Source organism: Dipodomys ordii, unplaced genomic scaffold (genome assembly GCF_000151885.1).
Source record: "Dipodomys ordii isolate 6190 unplaced genomic scaffold, Dord_2.0 Scaffold111, whole genome shotgun sequence".
NCBI lineage: Eukaryota > Metazoa > Chordata > Mammalia > Rodentia > Heteromyidae > Dipodomys > Dipodomys ordii.
The window spans coordinates 8420358-8441394 of NW_012267327.1; positions in this window are offsets into that span (position 1 = coordinate 8420358).

The following is a 21037-nucleotide window of genomic DNA, read 5'->3' on the forward strand; positions in this document are numbered from 1 at the left end:
ATGAGAAGAGACTGGAGGTGATTAAGTGACAGCTAATACATACACTCACATAAATGCTGGGTATGGTGACCAGTGGCTCTTAGTATCTGAACCAAAAATATCCAAAGAAATGAGGTATATATTTAAATTGTCATCTCTGTAGCATGATTCTAGCTAAATATTTAAATTAAAAACTCCCTTTGTCTCAATTCAGCCACTTTGGTATTCTTTGCAATCAGCACTAAGACAAATTCAAGAATGAATTATGAGTGGCTCTCTCACATGATACTGAAGTCATCCCCTACCCTTCCCAATAGCTACAAATCTTCATTCTCAATGATGATCATCCTCTGTAATTTCTCCATCACTGTTATTGCCTGTTTATCATACACTCACAAATTTTTTTAAAAAACATGGCAATATCTCTAATTGGACTGTAAATGTCAGTCTTTCTGGATGTCACTCTTATTTTATGGCTATATTCTCATCAGAGATGATAGTGAGCAAAGTTACATTTGATCAATACTTGTCAGAGGTGGATGTTTGGATATTGGTGACATTGAGTCAATAACTATAAAATTTTCACCTTTATACAAACATATTTAATGCCCAAGACTTCTTTCCCAAGATACTGAAAAATAAGGATATTAAAACACAGATCACTTCATTTAACTGTGGTGTAATAGACTTTATGGAGAGTGTACATGGTGTAATTCTTTTAAAAGACTAAGTCAAAGCCAAGCAAAATAAATATCAGGAAATGGGTACTTGTAAGAGGGGAGGATGGGGCTGAAGGGAAAAGGGTAGAAGAATGAACGGGGAAAGAGGAGAGAATGAAGGCAAGAATTCATTCTATATATCACAGACTTGAGAAATAGAAGGGAAGGGGTGGATAGAAGGAGGGTGGAGATGTTGAAGTGGTGACACAGGTAAAGATGAATCAGACACATAAACTGCTTGGGTAAATGCACAAAAAAATTCAATTTCAAATTAAGATGAGAAGAGGTGGATTGAGAGGGCTGAGTGAGAATGTCAAAGGGGTAACTGTGATCAAGGTGCACTGTATTCATAAACTGCGTCGGTGAATGTAAACTCCTTGGTACAGCTACTTAAAGATAATGAAAATATTCATAAATAAATAGTAAAAATGAAATAATACACCTATCAGGACAGTCTTGTGCTGGTGTTCGGTGACATGGTTCAGTAAGGTAGAGTAAGTAAGTGCCTCTTTTATAGGCTTGTCTATATCCTTGCTATTGAAATACAATTTGGAGACTATACGTACATTACCTAGGATCTAGTTAGAAATACTCTGCCCACATTTATGGAACCTGACCCCATGCTACATGTACTGAAATAGAATCTACATGATAACAAGGTACTTAGGAGATTCACATGCTGATAAGAATTTGAGAAGCATTGGTTTGTGCAATTTCCTTTGTAAATGCAGAGGAATAGAAGGAGAATATATGGAAACCATGCAATCCGTATTTATAACATCCATCCACTTTCTCAAATATGTACTTGTTGAATAGTTTTCATGAGCCATTCACTATGCTAGGAGCTAGAAACATAAAGAAGGATAATTTAGACTTTGTATATATGCAGAATACACTTACAAAGATATTTTGCTATGGGCCTAGCCAATATCAGGCAGTACAGAGCTACAAAAGAAGGGAAAATTACGTTGCAAAATATTTATCAGTAGTTAGCACATATGCATGTGTTATGGGACCCACAACTGATTTACAAAAGTTTATTCAAGTTTATGTATTGTGCTGAGACATGTTCTCATACCTTACAATAGAATTAGGCCAATATGATTTACATTCACAAGCTGGGTGCTGGTGGTTCATATCTGTAATCCTAGCTACTCAGGAGGCTGAGATCTGTGGATGGTCATTTGAAGCCAGCCTAAGCAGGAAAGCCTGTAAAACTCTTATCTCCAACTAACCACCAGAAAATAGAAAGTGTCACTGTGGCTCAAAGTGTTAGAGCGCTATCCCTGATCAAAAAAACTCAAGGATAGAGCCCAGGCCCCAAGTTCAAGCCCCACCCATAACTGACATAAATAAAATTAATTAATTAATTAATTAGAACAATTTGAGAACAATAAAAGTGTAACAGGGATGGGAATGTGGCTTAGTGGTAGAGTGCTTGTCGAGCATGCACGAGCCCGGGGTTTGATTCCACAGTACCACATAAACAGAAAAAGCCAGAAGTGGTGCTGTGGCTCAAGTGGTAGGGTGCTAGCTTTGAACAAAAAGCTCAAGGACAGAGCACAGGCCCATAGTTCAAGCCGTAGGACTAGCAAAAAAAACATGTATAACAGTATAACATGAACTAGGAATATTGCAATCAGAAGAGGGAAAGAGGGAAAAGACTATTACCTTAAAAAGGTGGATTAAGTATCCGGGTGAAACCTACAATGAACATTGGAAAATAAGTGTCAAAAATAGACTTTTCAAAGAATAAACTAAATTTTGTATTTAGGAAAATCCCTGAGTTTCCTAAACACACACACACACACACACACACACACACAGCTCTATTAGAAAATATACTAAGGAATTTTCCACTCAGGTTGTGGTTTCAAAGATCAGCCCAAAGGAATATGAAAGGTTTTAAAGTTTCTCGGAATGTAATAGGGTTAGAGCCTGCTTCTTAACACAGGTCATAAAAAGGTCAGGCCCTCCAAATGACATAGCTAGCAAGATCAATAGAAAGCCCACGGATTGGGAGAAGATCTTTACTAGCCATACAATGGACAAGGGTCTCATATCTAAAATATACTTGGAACTCAAAAAATTAAACCCCCCAACAACAAATCCCCAAAGAAACAACTGCCCAATAAATAAGTGGGCGAAAGACTTAAAGAGAAACTTCTCTGAAGAAGAAAGAAGGATGGCCAATAGACACATGAAGAAATGTTCAACATCCCTAGCCATAAAAGAAATGCAAATCAAAACAACATTGAGATATCACCTCACTCCAGTTAGAACGGCAAAAATCAGAACTCTAACAACAACAGATGCTGGAGGGGATGTGGACAGAAAGGAACCTTACTTCATTGTTAGTGGGAATGTAAACTTATTCAACCACTTTGGAAAGCAGTATGGAGGTTCCTCAAAAGACTTCACATAGAACTCCCCTATGACCCAGCAATCCCACTTTTGGGCATTTACCCAAATGTTTACAAACAAGACCACACTAAAGCTACCAGCACAACTATGTTTATTGCTGCATTATTTACCATAGCTAAGATATGGAACCAACCCAGATGCCCCTCAGTAGATGAATGGATCAAAAAAATGTGGTATATATACACAATGGAATTCTATGCCTCCATCAGAAAGAATGACATTGACACATTTGTTAGGAAATGGAAAAACTTGGAAAAAATTATATTAAGTGAAGTAAGCCAGGCCCAAAGAAACATAGGTCCCATGGTTTCCCTTATTTGTAATATCTAGTATATGAATGAGTCAAGCGGAAAAGGTCAGATAATGTGATGTCAGGAAAATGAACCGTTAGATGTGTATTTTAATGTTTTTTTCTTTCATGCATGTGTTTCTAATGCATTTATAAGATTATCTCTTTGTTGCTTTGCATGTCCCTCCCCCACAGTATAACCCCTGCTTTCACTATATTTGATGTCAGTATAACTTGTGGAGGAGATGGGGAAAAACCAGTTGTTTAAGGATACAGGTGGACCTGTTGCAACAATGAGAAGTACAAGTTGTCATGTCCAAAACGAGCTTTACAACGTCGGTGGGGGGGGGGGAAGGAGGGGGAAGGAGAAGGATTGGGATTGGGGGCGAGGGGGGAGGCTGGGAAGGGATGTGAAGGGTAAACAAAGGAGGAGGCTGCAATGCTTGGTAAGAAATGTACGCATTATCCTGCCCATGTAATTGTAACTCCTCTGTACAGCATGTTCACAAATAAAATAAAATTTAAAAAAAAAAATAAAAAAAGGTCAGGCCCTCATTTCCAGGTGCAAGAAGGATTAGCCCAGAGGAAAAGCAGAGGTTTCAAGGTCACGAGACAAGTTTTTCATTCCTAATACTTTGTCCAAATTACAATGTGATAATAGCCATCACATCTTTAACTTGCCTCTCTGATAAGGGAACAAATGATATTCCTACTGCATCTGTCTCAGCAACTGTTGAGAACCATTCAGCAACCACGAAGAACCCCTTGCGCCTCTATCCATCGCTAAAGAATCTCACATATCCAGCAGACTGCTTCTCCAAGAGAAGAAGAGCATCAAAGCGATACGTACTTCTGGTATGGCTGCTCATGAAGACCCACAAAGCACCTGCGAAACCACAGATCCTGACTTGTCACATCTCCCTAAATACCTTTTCTGCAGTATGTAATGAGATAGAAAAAAATGCAGCCTTGAAATGGGATGGTTGTAGGTTCAAAGCAGCCTTGAAATGGGATGGTTGTAGGTTCAAAGCATCAGATAATTTATCTATTTTCTCTGAGACAGAATGTTGAAGATAAAATAAGATTGTGTTTATTTCTAGGAATTGTTGTAAAGATTATAGATAATGTAATAAGTCCAATGAAACAAAGAGTAAACCTCCATACAAAGTAGACTATATAGCTATGTATAGAAACACTTAATATATACTTCAGGTACATGCTTACTACCATACTTTTCCTTTAATCTACTTACGTACATTACAATTGTTCATTCTGGGCTTAGTGCCCATTCACCTTCACAGAATCTTCTACTCCTTTCTCACCACACTTTCATTCACCCTTATATTATGCTGTACAATCAAATCTCGCATGGAAATCAAATCTGTCATGGAGAGGTCACTCACCATGGAATGAAGGTAAAGATGCCTATGAAGCACAACTTTTCCCTCCTCCTACTCATCACCATCTGTCCATTAAAGAAAGAAACCAAAGTCTAAGCACAATTCAATTAGCTTTCTCTAGTTCTCTATTTTTATGGGTCAGGAGAGTACCATATTTATAACTGGAGCTCTATAAGTTGAAATGAATCAGTTAATAATAACACCTTCATTTACTAATTCAAAAACAATCTTTCTGTAGGCATGTCACAATTTTAATTGCTTAATGTACAAACTAAAGTAAAAATAATATATTAAATACATATAACCCACCAATCCCTATATTACATGTGAGTCTGAATCTGCTGCTCTTCTCAGGAATTTACAGTTCTGTATCTTGGACCAATAACTTTGACACCAGTGGAGAGATATGCATTATTCAGAAGCATATGGGTGTTTGAGAAGCAGTAGCCCAGAATATTCATAGGTGCTCACTATGAAGAAGAACATTGGTCTGAGGCTCAGGGTTTGAAAGAAACTTAGGTTCTACAAGAAAGAGAGCCTGAGGACAGGAGGCTGGTGAGCTAGAGATAGTAGCTAGCCAGCTAGCTAGTTAGCTAGCCAGATAAATAGAGATAGAAAGATAGAAAGAAATATATAGATAGACAGACAGACAGACAGACAGACAGACAGACAGATAGATAGATAGATAGATAAATAGATAGATAGATAGATAGATAGATAGATAGATAGATAGATAGATAGATAGATAGATAGATAGATAGATAGATAGATAGATAGATAATAGACATACAGACAGATGGCTATGAGTCCTGATTTACAACTTCCCCTACTAAGGCAGATCCTAGAAAGCAGAGTGACTCTTTTCCAAAGTGAGTAGGTAAGCCATTAGAATGTAATCCTCACTCACTTTTCTGTCTTGGGTCTGGAAAAAAAAATCCTGAACTAAGCTATAGTAGTAGGTCATAACACTCTCATCCTTCTACCGGATTCTAACTTTATATTCTTTAGGGTTGTATACAGCAGAAAGAGGCCAAGAAGAGTGCTGAAGTAGAGTCTTTGCTGGATTCCCTACCAAGTCTTCTCAGCATTATATCATCCGTACTTCCATCTTGGCAATGCTATACAATGAAGTCTCCAGAAAAGGACAAAGGACAATCTTTGGAGAGCTTCTGAACAGTTCAACATCCCCTGGCTTACAAGAAGATGAACAAGAACCCACACATGAGCTAGAAGGGCAGTACACTCCACCTCTACAGAGACCAAAGCTTCTGTGTTCAGAAAGGATGATTCCAGGCCTCTCCTGTTAAAATATCCTTTATTTTATCCTCAGTACTGTAAATATAATCCTTTATAACAAATCAGTAAATTTGAGTACAGTTTTTCCCTGAGTTCTGTGAATAGCTCTAACCAGTGAATGTGAGGAGAAGATAATTAGACACCTTGTGTGTTGTTGGCCCATCAGAGGTTCTAGAGGCCTTCATTTGGGACTGGATCTTAAGTGAGGACAGTACTTAGGATTCATCCCTCAACTGTGGTACCTGATGCTATCTTCAAGTAAGCTAGAACTGAGCTAGAGGGTCCCGTGCATTGATCATTGCAGAATTTCTTGCTGGTTGGCTGGCAGAGAGAAATATCTACATCTTTTGGGGCCATGGAAGTCTTCTATATTGGTTGTGGTAAGAGAATCAAGGAATTTGCTTTTTCCAACTAATGATAAGCCGTGACAACTTTGGAGCCAGCATCAATAGCACCCACATATTGAGAAACTCACTGTGTCTTCACCAAGATACATTGCTACACACTTCCACATCTTTACTTGTATGGACTCAGATGTATTATAGGCACACCTTTACACACTTGAGAATTATAAGCACTGATGAAACTAACACGTCAAATATACTATTTTATAAAGGGCTTCACTCGTGAAAAGTAGTTACTCAGAAGTTCTTTCCTTACCTGTTTGTACAAATATGGTGTATCTCTATGCATAGTTTAAACATTACAAGTAAATTTAAACTAACTTGTGAACTATTCACATGTCTCCATTGAGCTTTAGTGAGTCTTAATTTGGTGATAAAATTAAATATCAAGTACTGAAATTTTGGGAAAAAGTTCTTCCTTATATATTTTACACCTGAGTTAAAACAAAAAGCACAGCCTGACTGCATGAGCTCATGCTTGCAATCCCAGCTACTCAGTTGGCTGAGATTGATCTAAGGATCTCAGGATCTCAGGTCTAAAGCCAGCCCGGGATACAAATCCATGAGACTTTTCTCCCCAATAAGCCAGCAAAAAGCCAAGGTGGAGGTGTGCATCAAATGCTAGAGTGCTAACATGGAGCAAAAAAGTGCAGCAAGAGGAAGAGGCCCTGAGTTCAAGTTCCAGTACTGGCAAGCATGTGAGCATGTGCATACATATATGTATATGCCAATATTGTCTAGGATTTTTCAATCTATTCCCGTACAACTATACTTAATATGCCGTTTTATCTATGTCAGCTCTACTTAAACTAGGACTTCTGATTTCACTTGTCTTAGAAATGTGTTCAACTTTTTAACTACTTCACTATTTCACATTTTTTCAATATCCTCTCTTTCTTCTCTTCCCTTGCTACTTTCTTACTCCAGGACACCTCTCGTTATTCAAATGCCTGGTTGGTATGCTTGTTCAACAGAGAATGACTGAAAGACTGAGATCTAAGCAGACAGAATACCTGGTGTAACAGGAGATGGCTTAGAATTTATAATTAGAGGCCTATTTCAGCTTCCTGAAATTCTTTTCAGGGGTGTCTTGACTGCCTTGAAATTGAATGTCATTGAGGATTTTTTTGCCCTTACTTGTTTCCTTGGCAACAGGTTGGTGATGCAGTAGCTGAAATCCACTGTCTCCCTGGAGATGCTGCTGTGGGCAGGTGGCAAACCACTGGTAAAGGCTTCAATAGATATTGAACTTGCCCAAATCTTTTCATTTCAATACTTGTAAGTGCATTATTCTAAGAGATAAACACAACAGAAGGACTTTACAATTATTGACATAATTATCAATGTGGGAAGTTTCCATCAAGCTTTTTTAAAATAGCTTCCTTTTGCACTTGTAACTCAATAGTGAATCTTAAAATGTAATGTTTCAGATAATTATATGCATGCATTCTGTATCAGAGCAGTACACTGAAAAAATATTTTGTGTGATTATAAAGTCTAGGGGAAGGGGACGAAAGATTTATGTCAGGTATATAGTCCTCTTTGGGAAGACACCTTCCATGGGCCCTCTCCATCCCTCCCATCTTCTGAAACAAATCATCCTTGTAGTCTGCAGGGAAATGGAGAAGGACTGTAAGTGGATCTCATCTGCCAATGATCTCCTGTGTTACACAAGGAACATGTGGGTTGCAACTATTGGAGAAAGGTCATCTGGGGTGAGAGGACCACTTAGGGAAACAAGACATCTAGAGGGACAGACGTGCATGGCTCTGGAGTCACAGATGGATAAGGGACTGGGTTCCAGATGGACCTACGGCCACAGATGGGGATGGATTTAATACGTCGGACTTCACAAAAGCTCAGCAAACAGAGATTCTGAGAAGATTAATGCAACTGGTAAGCAAGGAGGCCATTTTAGACAATGGAAACTTCCAATTGGATTCATTCTAAAATTGCATTTTAGAATGGAATCAATTTCTTTTTTTAAACAACAATTAAACACAACCATTTATTATATTTAGGTTGAGAATAGATCCAGAAGTAAAAAGAAAGAAAACAAGAAAATTACTGCTTAGTTTGAAGAGTATGCAGGGATAAAGATTTCTGAGGAAATAGAAAGGGTAAGGGCTAGGTGTTATCTGAGAGATAGATGGACAAGATTACATAAAAGGGATGCTTGAAAAGAAAAGATGAGGATGTCAGTGGACAGGCATGCTTATCATAGACTATCAAAGAAAAAACAAGCTTAGATTACGCCAATCCATTTGAGAAAAATGTACATTAAATATATAGTAGCTATCATGAAGCTTGCTGAATAACTTATGAAAAACCATGAATTTTTGTTGACTGTTTTATAATCTGGAATATTCTGGATGCTAAGTTCCTTGTAAAGTCCAGAAAAAATTTCATTTAACCTGATTTTTATCCTTCGATTGGTAGTCTGTTCACCAACAAGGAATAAATATCTTGAGAGAAAACATTTTTTTTACATTATGTTTTACATTCACTGAGCTAACCTTTAGATCCTTCCATTGACGTCAACAGCAATTTGCTCAAATGAGTCAAAATGGTAGTTTTCCTTCAAGTGAACACCAGAACACACAGTGTAGGAACACAAAGAACAAAAAGGAACACCGAATCGAATTCTCTCATGGATATATGTACTGGTTAAATGGACTGGCTTTTGAGTAAGGTAGCCTGAGTTGAAATTAGTCATTTAACTGTTAACAGATAGGTGACCTTGTGAGAGCTAAATAATCTATCTAGACATCAATGTTACTATCTCTGAAACAATAATCTAAATGGGACTTAAAAACTATCTTTGTTTAAAGGTACTTATTCCTTACTTGCATCCTTAAGGTATATAAAAGCAGGTTAAAATCCTCATAGCTCTGTCTTCATTTCATATCTGGCTCCTGTATTTTATATCAGGCTTCTTCTCAACTCTGTACATAGGTATACTAATTATTCCAGGATCATGTGTAAAACTTGGTGATTCCTAACCCCTATTATCCCCCTTATAGCCTGGAGAATGCACAGAGATAAATCATAACCAAGCTAATTTTCTATCAGCATTAGCAAAGAAAAGGCTGAAATTGTCTAGCCATTGCAAGAAATAGGTAATCACCTTGGGTTCCAAGAAAAAAAGAGCCTTAGAATAGATCACCTCAAGTTCACTTACTCCTTAAATGGGAACAATTACCCTTGACAGAAACTTGGGATGACCCTCCCATGCAATATCAGTTCAGAGGAACCAAATTGTCTCCTCAAGTGATTAAAAAAAAAAAAAGACTTGTCTAGACTCACCTGGACTTAGATAATGACCAAAAAAACCACAGTTTAACTAAATGTTGCTTAAGTGTACATATCTCTTTCTCCTATCTTGGTTCCTCCTCTAGTTAAACCTAAAGCTTATGCCAGTGCCCTGAAGATGTTCTGAAATGCTTGAATCCCATCTTCCCAACAGAGCAGTGCTAACTGCAATTCGTTTCTGCATTTTGCAGCAATTTATTGTTCCATTTGATACCTTAGGTGAGTAGCTAGACCTGATTTGTAACAACCCCTCATAGTTGAACATCAGGTCTACAACTACATTTACAAAAATACCTACCTGTCACAGGAAATCTTGATTGTCAGTTGGTTGGGTTGAGAAGTACCTACAAGAATAGAAAACACACTTCTGAATGGAGCCAAGAGGATGAAGTAAGAGGGTAAGACCTGCCCTGAATAATGGCATCACCATCCCATAGGCTGGGGTCCCAAAGGATTAAAACAGGCAAAGGAGACAATTGATGCAAGTGGTCTGCCTTTCTATTTTTGGCTACCATGATGCTACTAGGCTCCACTGTGCCTCCTACCATCATATTGGAAGCCTCTGAAATCAGGAGTCAAAATATTCCTTTCTCTTTCAAATTGTTTCTATCAATTTTTTGGTTATAGTGATAAAAAAAAAGCCAACTAGCATACTACTTATAAAGGTTCTTCTTAGCTTAGATTGGGAAACACATGTAAAGCTTTCCACACAATTCTTGGCACATAAATGGAAACTTAACTGTAACATTTTGTTACAGTCAACACATTTGACTAGCCATCTAATTTCAAAATCCAAATTCATTAGTTTAACACCTGGTTCAAGCAGCTATGCTGAGCAAAACCTAGCAAATGTCTTGATTCCAATTTTTTTTAACTGATAGTATATCTGATATTATCTTCTGTGTAAAACTTGCCTTGCTGGTATCTTTACAAATCAGTCAGCTTATTCTTATTACTATTTAAATATAAGGCAATTATAGATTTAAGTTATTTTTCTTCCATTTTACCTAGGATATTTTTCTTTCCAAAATAGTACTTGAATTTACTTAATTCAATGACTTAAGTTCTTCTAGATTTGGAACGCTTCTGTCTTTTTAATCAAAAGATAGTTCCTCATACCAATTCACTGGCAACTTTAACATCACCATTTTAAGATGTGATATTTTTCCTTTGTCTCTCCCAATCTTTCTCAGTCTCTCTCTTTTCCTCTCTCATTCTCCACCCAACTATATGCTACACCTAACTATACTCAGTCAAGTATCCTTTAATAATTTCACACTTTATCAGTTTGAATTAGTTGTCATGAAGTTTTCTTTTTAATAAGTCTGTATATGCACACAACATACCTTGATTAACTACATTGGTCAAGTATCTTTTAATGAAGAACAGAGAAGATCAGAACCTTGATAAAACAGGAGAAATGGTTCTCAGTTATGCAGCAATATAGAATACTACCAATAGAATACTCACACCAGGAGAGGAAGGAAGAGCCCACATGGTAAAGAGATAACAGAGAGATAACAGAAATGGAAACAGCGGCAGGAGACTGGATTACCCAAATGGAAGGGCAGAGCATAATGATAACTCGTGAGATGAATAAATAAATCCTAACCAGAAACCAGATAGGGACAAAAAGGGACAGTCACTCTTGGGTTAAGAAGCCAAGTAGACCAGGAGCCAGAGCAATCAGGGTTCCAATACTATTCCAGGGAATTCTGTGGCAGAATTTCCACCCAGAATGTCCTACCCAGGGATTTCTTACAGATATGGTAGGTTCGAGAGAGAACTCAAATACTAGAAAGTCAAATTCAAAGTTCAACAAAATAAATGCCAGGAAGCTGGTACTTGAAACGGATGGGGTGGGGTCAAGGGGAAAGAGGAAGACAGATGAAGAGGAGAAGATGGGGAAAATGCAGTCAAGAATTTGATGTATAATTCTACGAAATTAAAAAGAGTGAAGGAAGGGGTAGGTAAGGAAGGGATGGGTGAGGTTGTAGATGACAGTGATCAAGATACATAGGATTCATAAACTGCTTTGTTACATATCATTCCTTTGTGCAACTATTCAAAGATAATAAGAATAAATAGTCCTCCTGGGGAAAAAAAGAGGAAAAAAATCTGTGGTAGAAACATTTTTGGAACTGTCAAATTTGAAGAGAGAGATCAGTCAACTGGCTGGAGAGAAGGAAAGGAAAGACCAGGTGATAGTTTAGGACAACTGCACCTAAAACTTGTTTGTCACACTAAATGAGATAGATCACCAAAACAGGATGGCATTCATCCAAAATATTCAATAAATACGGACTGTGCTTTGACTTACATCCAAAGTGGGCTTCTTATCTCTTGAAAATATAACTGTGAGGGAATACTTCTGGGTTTTGATTCATTTGTTTTATAATCCATTATTCCAGATCAAAGGAAAAGAAATTCTCATAGGTGCACATGGTCATTTTCAAACTTGTATTGTCCATTTTAAGAAAACTCTCTAGGAAAAAGGGAAGTCAACTAGAACTTTGAGAAGCCAATATGGGCCACGTTCAGATGGCTCTGGGGGCAGTAACCTTGACCTAAGGCTGCAGAGGGGCTCTGGTGCCACAAGTCACAGAGCATGAAAACCTGGAACAAACCAAGTCATATGGATGCTCCCTGGTATAAATTCCATTAAAGATAGGATTAGATACTTCTTATTCCTCCAGATCTACTTATCAGTTCCAACTTCCCTTAGCTTGTAATGCAGCGAACTTTGCACTTTAAATAGACAGATGAGCATATCCTGTGTTCAGGAACCCCATGGAGGGTTCTTGAATAGGACAGAGCATAGGCAAAACTGGGCCGCCTCTCATTAGTGGGAAAATAGAGCAAAAAGATGGAAAGCGTTCAATTTTGGGGTGTTGTAAATGGCTTGCTCACGTCAGAATTTTGTTTGATATTTATGTATGTCAATTTGTTAATACTTTCATTGTGTTTGGGTTTTTTGAGGTAATACACCTCACTTTAAACTCAAGCAGCAAAACTTGTTGGCTTTGGCACATTTCCAATATGTCCAGATTGATAAATTAGCTCCATTTTAAATTAGGTAAACGAAGTTTTATCTTAATGCAAATTTAAATGTTAATCTAAAGAAGTATTGTTCTTGGGAAGGCAGAAACAAACATATATAGCTGATCCATTATTAAATAATATGTTTCCAAGCTTTGAAAAAGCTAAAATTATTTCTTGACTTAAAAGAGCAAGGAGACTTGCTCTTTGAAGACAAATTTGTCCCTTGGTCAACAAAAAGCACCTAAATAACCTTGCAGTTGCAGAAATGCCAAATAAGTATTTCTGTATTGTTCTTTAAAAAAATAATAAATGTGCAAAGAAAGCATTCATCTAAATGCAGATGCTTCTCAGTGAGAAGCCAAGGGGTGAATTGTAATGTGATTCTGTGAGCCAACAGCAGAAATATTGCTTCTAAGGGATGCTCTAAGGCCAGGTTTGGGAGGGGTGTGGCAGGGATGAGAATGAAGAGGATGCATTTATTTTCTCTACAGGAATTTAGACTCCAGTTCCCATATGTATATTATTGCTTATATTGTTGTTGAATATTTACTCATGTAAGCATGTGTGTGTGTGTGTGTGTGTGTGTGTGTGTGTGTGTGTGTTGTGCCACTGGATCTCCAGGAGATTAATCTGAGCTCTAGTTGACAAGAATTGCAGGCTGCATTTTCTTCCCATAGTAAAAAGTTTTCTAACTATGATTTCAAGGAAGTAACTAAGTATAAGCAGCAACAATAAGAATAGCAACATAGTGTAAATTTTATTGAAATTACTCCTAAATACCGTATTTGAATAATTTGAAACTGATATAGTTACCAGAAACTTTCAACTACGCATATGCCAACGAAATGAAACATGCAACCACACAAAATCTTGTACATGAATATTCATTTATAACAACGTTATTTATAGTATCTCATAGTAGAAACAATCCAAATGTCCATTAGTTTATTAGCACATAAACAAAATCTGGCATAGCTACAGAGTGAGAATGGATTATAATTTGGCAATGAAAAATAATGAAATTCTGATATATGCTGTGACATGGGTGAACCTTGAAAATCCTATGTTAATATGCTAAACCAGTTACAAAAGATCACAAATTATTTACTTACTAGAATAGACTTCCTTCTAGAATAGACAAACCTATGAAGACAGAGTAGCAACTCCTAGGGAGTACAGGAGGAATAGGGTATAACTGCTAACGAAGAAGAGGGTGGTTTGGGGAGATAATGAAAATATACTAAAATTGGATTGTGATAATGGTCTTGCAACTTGGAGAATATACTGTACATTTTAATGAGATAATGATGGAACATGTAGATTCATCCTAAGTTTTGAAAAAGGAATGACTCAAGTTCTGGGAAATGTGAGCAGGTACGGCCTGCTGAGTAAATATTGACTAAAAAACAGACTTCCTGGACCCAAATATCAACCACTTACCCTTAACTGATGTGCGAGTAAGGGAATATCTCTTCAATACTCTGTATTTTGATTTCCCCATCTATAAGTAGAGAACATAATTGTATACACTTCATGAGAGCTTTCTTAAGGATGAATTAATCATGCAAATACTGGTAATACTACCTGACACTGAGTTGGCACAGTTAAGAAAAATATTTACTATTATCATTATCATCTTTACTGAAAGGTTACCTTGTTGCAATCTGAGAACAAGGTCACACAGTCTAATGGGTAGGAGGTGATAATTCCCTTATATAAAGTTGTTATTGCCTTTGGCAGTGATCTTGGCAAAGCTGTTGACCTCTGGAGAGGTAACCGGATCTGGGAAAGTAGGACATAATTAATACCTTACCATGCCTGGCTCCTTCTCTTTGAGCCTTGTGGCTGTTGACACTAGAAGTCTAGGGATTATAGACTTAACTTGAACAAAATCCAGTTGACAGGCTTACATTGGAAGAGATGCTTAAAAGCTGCTTTTGCTGAAAATCACTGATTATTTACTGGGGTTTGTAAAATAATTAAAAGCAGGAAAAGGGTGTGGCATCTTTGTTTTATTCTGAAAGTGTCCTTGTGGAATCCATTCATTCCAAAGCCATCTTGGAAACTAGGAAGGAAAAGGGCCAGCGGCCATCATTTCTTTTTGTATTAGGGCCCCACCTCACTAATAGTAAGATGGTAGTCTTTCAGGCTCCTCTGATTACTTCTGGTTACCTCTGATTACCTCTGCACAACTTGTGACAGGGACTGTTTTGACTCTACATTACTTTTTCATTTCTGGTCCTCAAACCTCCTTCTTTAGCCTAAGGCAAATGCCTATAGGCCAAAAATGACTGAAGATGGGCTGAAGTGGTCACTTGGTTTTTCCATATAGCTGCCTAGGCCTTCACTCTTGCCATGTCTCTCTCCTTAACTGGCATATAGGGAAGAGCGACAAGACCTGACATGTAGAAAACCAGTAGTTTGGGCCTGAAGCCTAAAGCTCTGGTTTGAATATGAGTTCCTCAGAGAAAGGCTTGGAGAATGCCAGGGGGTTAGATAGCTCACTAGGAACCATCTGACAAACTTGGAAAGGTTCTCTAACTGGCCCTTGAAGTCAGAGAATGGACATGTCCAGACAACCGCATTAGCTGTAATATGTAATTCCCTTCTTCCAGAAAGAACTTTAGTGAAAAGCCTGGACTCAATTCTGCCATGGATGTGCAGAAAAACATGCTAGATGTTTTTCCATTTGAATGATACTTTAGTTTTTTCTTTCTTTCATCCTCTCCCCTCTCTTTTTCCTCTGTCCCTCTTTCCCTTCTTTCCTTCTTTTTCCTTCCTTCCTTCCTTCTTTCCTTCCTTCCTTCTTGCCTGCCTACCTGCCTTCCTTCCTCCCTTCCTTCCTTCATTCCTTCCTTCCTCCCTTCCTCCCTTCCTTCCTTCTTGCCTGTCTTCCTGCCTTCCTTCCTCCCTTCCTTCCTTCATTCCTTCCATCCTCCCCTTCCTTCCTTCCTTCTTGCCTGCCTACCTGCCTTCCTTTCTCTCTCTTTCTTTCTCCCTTTTTCTTTCCTTCTGGAAGGGAATTATTAAATTTGAACTCAGGAGCTACCGCTTGCTTAGGCAGGCACTGCCGCATAAACCACACCCTCTGCTCATCTTGGTTTTTTTAATTTGGGAGATAGGGTCTCATGCATTTGTCAAGCTGGCTTATGTATAATAGGATCCTCCTACTTATGCCTCACACCTCGGTTGGATGACAGGTGTACACCATCACCTCCAGCTAATGGTTGAGAAGAAGTCTTGCTATCTTTTTACTCAAGCTGTCCTAATCTTTGATCTTCCCAATTACTGCTTCTCAAGTAGCTCAAGCTACTATGTCCAACTGAGCTAATATTTTTCTAATCTATAAAATGGAAAAATAATACCTCTTAGGGTAATGGTAATATTTAGGTAAGGTACTGTATGAAAACTTTGGTTTGCTTGCCACCAAACACAGTAATTGGCTGGAAGAAGTAAAATGCCAGTTTTAGGAATTATTTGGACTTAGGGTTTGAAAAGGCAAGAATTAGATTTAGAGGTATGTTCCCAGCATTCAGTAATAACTTCACATTAATAACTTAGAGGAGATTTGAAAAACCACCTGCTAATCCAAAGAGGTCTTACAGCTATTACGTTACCCTCTTCAAAGAGTTCCTAATATGAAAGGGATTCTGTCTTATTTATTCTTATTTTTTAAGATGCTAGGGTTTAAGTTTAGGCCATTGTACTTGCTAGGCAAGTACGGTGTCACTTAAACCATTCCAACCCTCAGCTTTTCTTTCACATTAGTTATTTTTAACATAAAGTCTCACACAGTTTTCACCTAGTTATGCCTCCAGTGTAGCAGGTGTAGATACATACTTCTCAACTAACCTAGCTGACCACTCCCTTCCACCACTGCACTACCCGGCCTTCCCTTTCTGTTGAAAAGGCTATATCATCCTGGCTAAAGAGAACTTAAATTCCTACTATATTTTTCCCTTGTGTGTTTCAGTTATGCCTGTGTTTAACTTATTGAGAGAATAATTCATATAATATATGCAAAATACAGTGATACCAGAATGAATAAATTTGAAGAAAACAAGGACTTCCCTAGGCATCCAGCAGTCAGACAATCAACAGCCAGCAGTTGTCTTTAAGGCAGGGACATTTATGGAGCACCCCACGAGCCCTCATTTACTTGCTTGTAGATATTTTTTATTAAGACATTTTCCTTAATGATCTGATGTCAATGAGCATGCAGATGTACCCAAGACTAATAAATGATCATTTACCTTTAGCGAATGTCCACTATGGCCCTGTGCCCTGCTGAGCATTATGTGTGACTTTTCTGGTTTACTTCTTCAAAGGATACCCCGTTACTAATTTCATTTTTTAACTGGAAAAACAGGTTAGGAGAGATCACACTAGCAGTTCAACACCAAGAGTTAATAATGGAGAAAAGCAGTATCTGAATGAAGAAATAACAAGAGAAGACAAATAAAACTGCACTCGCTGCAGTACATCAAGAACGTTCCAATTTTCACAGAAGAAAAAGAAGCATCTGCATTTTCTTCAGAGTTGAGGTTTCTGCTCTTTGAGCTAAATCAAAGAAATTATTAAAACAATTCACAGTGTTGAAAGGAAGAGGTGGAGCTAGAGCTCAGGAGAATACTGATGCTCTTTGTGGTTTAATTCTGATCAAGTCTTGAACTATTTTTTTTTTTTTTTTTGTCGGTCGTGGGGCTTGAACTCTGGGCCTGGGCGTTGTCCCTCAGCTCTTCAGCTCAAGGCGAGTGCTCTACCACTTGAGCTACAGCACCACTTCCGGTTTTCTGGTGGTTTATTGGAGATAAGAGTCTCACAGTCTCTCCTGCCCAGGCTGGCTTTGAACCGCGATCCTCAGATCTCAGCCTCCTGAGTAGCTAGGATTACAGGCGTGAGCCACCAGTGCCCGGCCCTTGAACTATATTGACTGGGACACTTAAGGATTTTTTTCCCCTCTCTCTAGAGTTTCAGGATGTCATCCTCGACAGTTTTCTATCAATGTCTACAAAGCATTTACCTTATGGGGAGGACAGCTAGCAAGTAAGTTCTAATAGTTGCCACTAGAAATTGTTTTCATGTAAGCCTGATATATTGTTGAGGGTGGTAGGTGCAATAGGAAGAAAAGAACTGATAGTAAGTATACTTTCAAGGTTTTGGGTATCTAATTCCATTTAGATACCCAATGTCTATTTATTATATGCACAGTTGTCTTAACCTATGATTTTTCTTCCATGTAGGCCTCTTACCATCAGCCTAACAACAGAGCATCCTGGGCCCCACACTGGAGATGACTGGACTTAGACAAACACAGATGGTAAAAGGGCACTAAATTGTGCCCTAAGTATTTTTATTTTTTGGTTGTGAGGCCTGGGTGCTGTCTCTCAGCTCTTCAGCTCAAGCTCTACCACTGGAGCCACAGTGCCACTTCAGGCTTTTTCTGCTTATGTGATGCTGAGGAATCAAACCCAGGGTCTCATGCATGTGAGGCAAGCACTCTACCACTGAGCTACCTTCGCAGCCCTGAGTATTTTTTTTTCCTTGGGGAAATATAAACATGGTAAGGTTTGGGGTTAGAATTCTAGAGGATAATCAGAATAAACATGACCACAGGATTTAATAACCTCTACTTAAGCAGAATGGGGAAGAAGGCTGTCCTTCAGCTCGGCAGAGTAATATATAAGTCGCACCTATTTCTTCCCATTATATTGGCTCTTCAAAATATTACCATCTAGTAACCTTGTAAAAATGTCAGATTCCTAGGCCCTAGCTAGAACATGGTATACCCCAAAAAGGCGTTTGTTTTTGCTACTATGCCAGAACTTAGGAAAGAACTCAGAACATTGGCACTGTCCCTGAGCTCTTTTGCTCATAGCTGGCACTGTACCACTTGAGCCACAGCTCTACTTCTGACCTTTAGTAATCAAATGGAAGTAAGAATCTTGCGGCTTTTCCTGCCTGAGGTGGCTTTGAATCATGAGCCTCAGCTTTCAGTCTCCTGAGTAAGTAGGATTATAGGCATGGGCCACCAGTACCTGGCTTTGTTTTTTGTTTATGTACCAATCATTGGATAATCAATGCACACAATAATCTGAGAAAGTCATCACATTCTCTCAATTTGAAAAGAATTCTGTCTTTTTATGCTCTGAAGGTTGTGAATCTACATGTTCCAAACTTGAATTTGCTACTCAGCTGGCTGTTGAATAGGTAGCAGATCAAGTGATAGTAACCTATCTATCTCTAAAATAGAGATGCATGCCAGTCATCCCTATAACAAATGACAGGAAGCAGAAACCATATAAAGCAATTTGAGCAGTTTTTTAAAAATAACAAATACAGACCAGAACATGAATTCCACATTTTAATTAAGATAATCAAACAGATAGACCACTATTTTCCTCCAGGTTTTCCCAAACTAGGTACCTGACAAGAGCTAATATGACCTTGAAGTATATCTCTTTTAAATCATGTTTCTTAAAGTATTGGTCAGGGTCTCTCAAACCACTTTCTGGAGTGATTATCAAAAATTCAGGTCTCAGGATCTAGTTTGTAAGCTATAGAACATTTGTATCTGGTTTTTAATGAGCTCTCCTGGTGATTCTTAGATAAAGTGCAAGTTAAGAACTATTGCTCTGGACAGTAAGACAGGATAGAAATGCATTCCACCTGTTATTGACCACTTATTAATATAACAGGTGGTCAAACAACACTGGTTATGTAACCAAAGGCACTAAGGGAATAATGGCTTCAACTCTGGACCTTCTAGTGATATTTATATAATAAGAATTGGTAAGGTGTGCATAGGTTGAATAACAAGAGCTTTAAGCTGTATCTCTGGATGGGAGGAGGAGCTTTATATACAGGAAATGCCCCTTTCAAAGTGATCTAGAAACACTTTAAAGAAAACCCTCTTGGGAGCTAATTAAGGAGCCATACTTAGATAGTCAGCTGAATTAGATCTTCAGTCAGCTACTGCACTCAAGGATGAAAATCACAGACCAGAAAAAGCTATGAAAACCCTGAAGGCAGAAAGAATATAGGCCAAAAGCAAGAGGTCAGAGACGAGATCTAGTCAGTAAACTAGTAGCTAGAAGATAAAGGAGAAAGCTGCAGTATGCCCTGCTTTCTAAAAGGTATTAAATCTCTATCCTCAACGAGACGGAAAATAGGAATTTGAGACTCTTCTGAGTGTTCTGAACCTCTGGTGACAGGCTTAAAGGCACATTGGAAGGAGGGTGATGGTGTCATGGGGATCAGTGGGGGAGCAGAACTTCAGGAGCAATCAAAGTACAAAACTAAACACAGTTGGCTCTCTGGTTTTAACAAGACTTAAAATTTGTTGGTTTTTTTTTTTAAACTACCACGACACTTCCTCAGGACAAGATGGAATTGGACTTCTCTGCGTTCTTTATTGTTATACATTGCTTTTTATGAGGATCATGTAATTACAGTATTATCTGTGTATGCCACATTGTATGTAACTCCTAGTGAACTCGGTCCCATGCTGTCCACCCACATGTTCCCATATGCCTTCATATTTTCCAAACTTCTTCTTTCCTTTCCAGCTTAAGTGGAAACTTTGGACAAACCAATTTAGTAAGAATTTAGGAGATTCTCCAAGGGGACCCATGACAATCTGATCACACCTATTGCTTCATCCACGACAGAGTGAGTGATGTAATGGCTCTGAAATAAGCGATAGAGTCCCAGCTTCTGATTGCACACCATGTGTTATCCTTAGTCCTCAGTGTCTAAACCCAGGAATAGCAAAAACGAAACAAAGAAAGGGGTAGGGAGCCCCCAGAATTCCTTTCAGATGCAAAGATTCTGGCCTCACCTTCCAGAAACCCCACATAGATCACAGCCAAAGATGACTAGATAAAACAATGAATCTCTCTAAGATGAAATCAATGGAAGAATTAAGTGGGAATTGGGAAGCTGTTATCTTGGAAGATGAAGAGTATCTTCTCTGTTTTCTTTTAAACATGAATCATCTATCCTGTAGTGTCTTAGTGTACGTACCCTTTGGACTACAAGGATGAAAGTGAGTCATCTGGGGACAGATAAAACTCAGTGAGCTGGGGGGTCTATCCTTGCAATGTGTGACCTTTTCTCCTTCCATCTGTTTATCTAGGCCACAAAAAATGTTCAGATTCTTTTTTTTTTTTT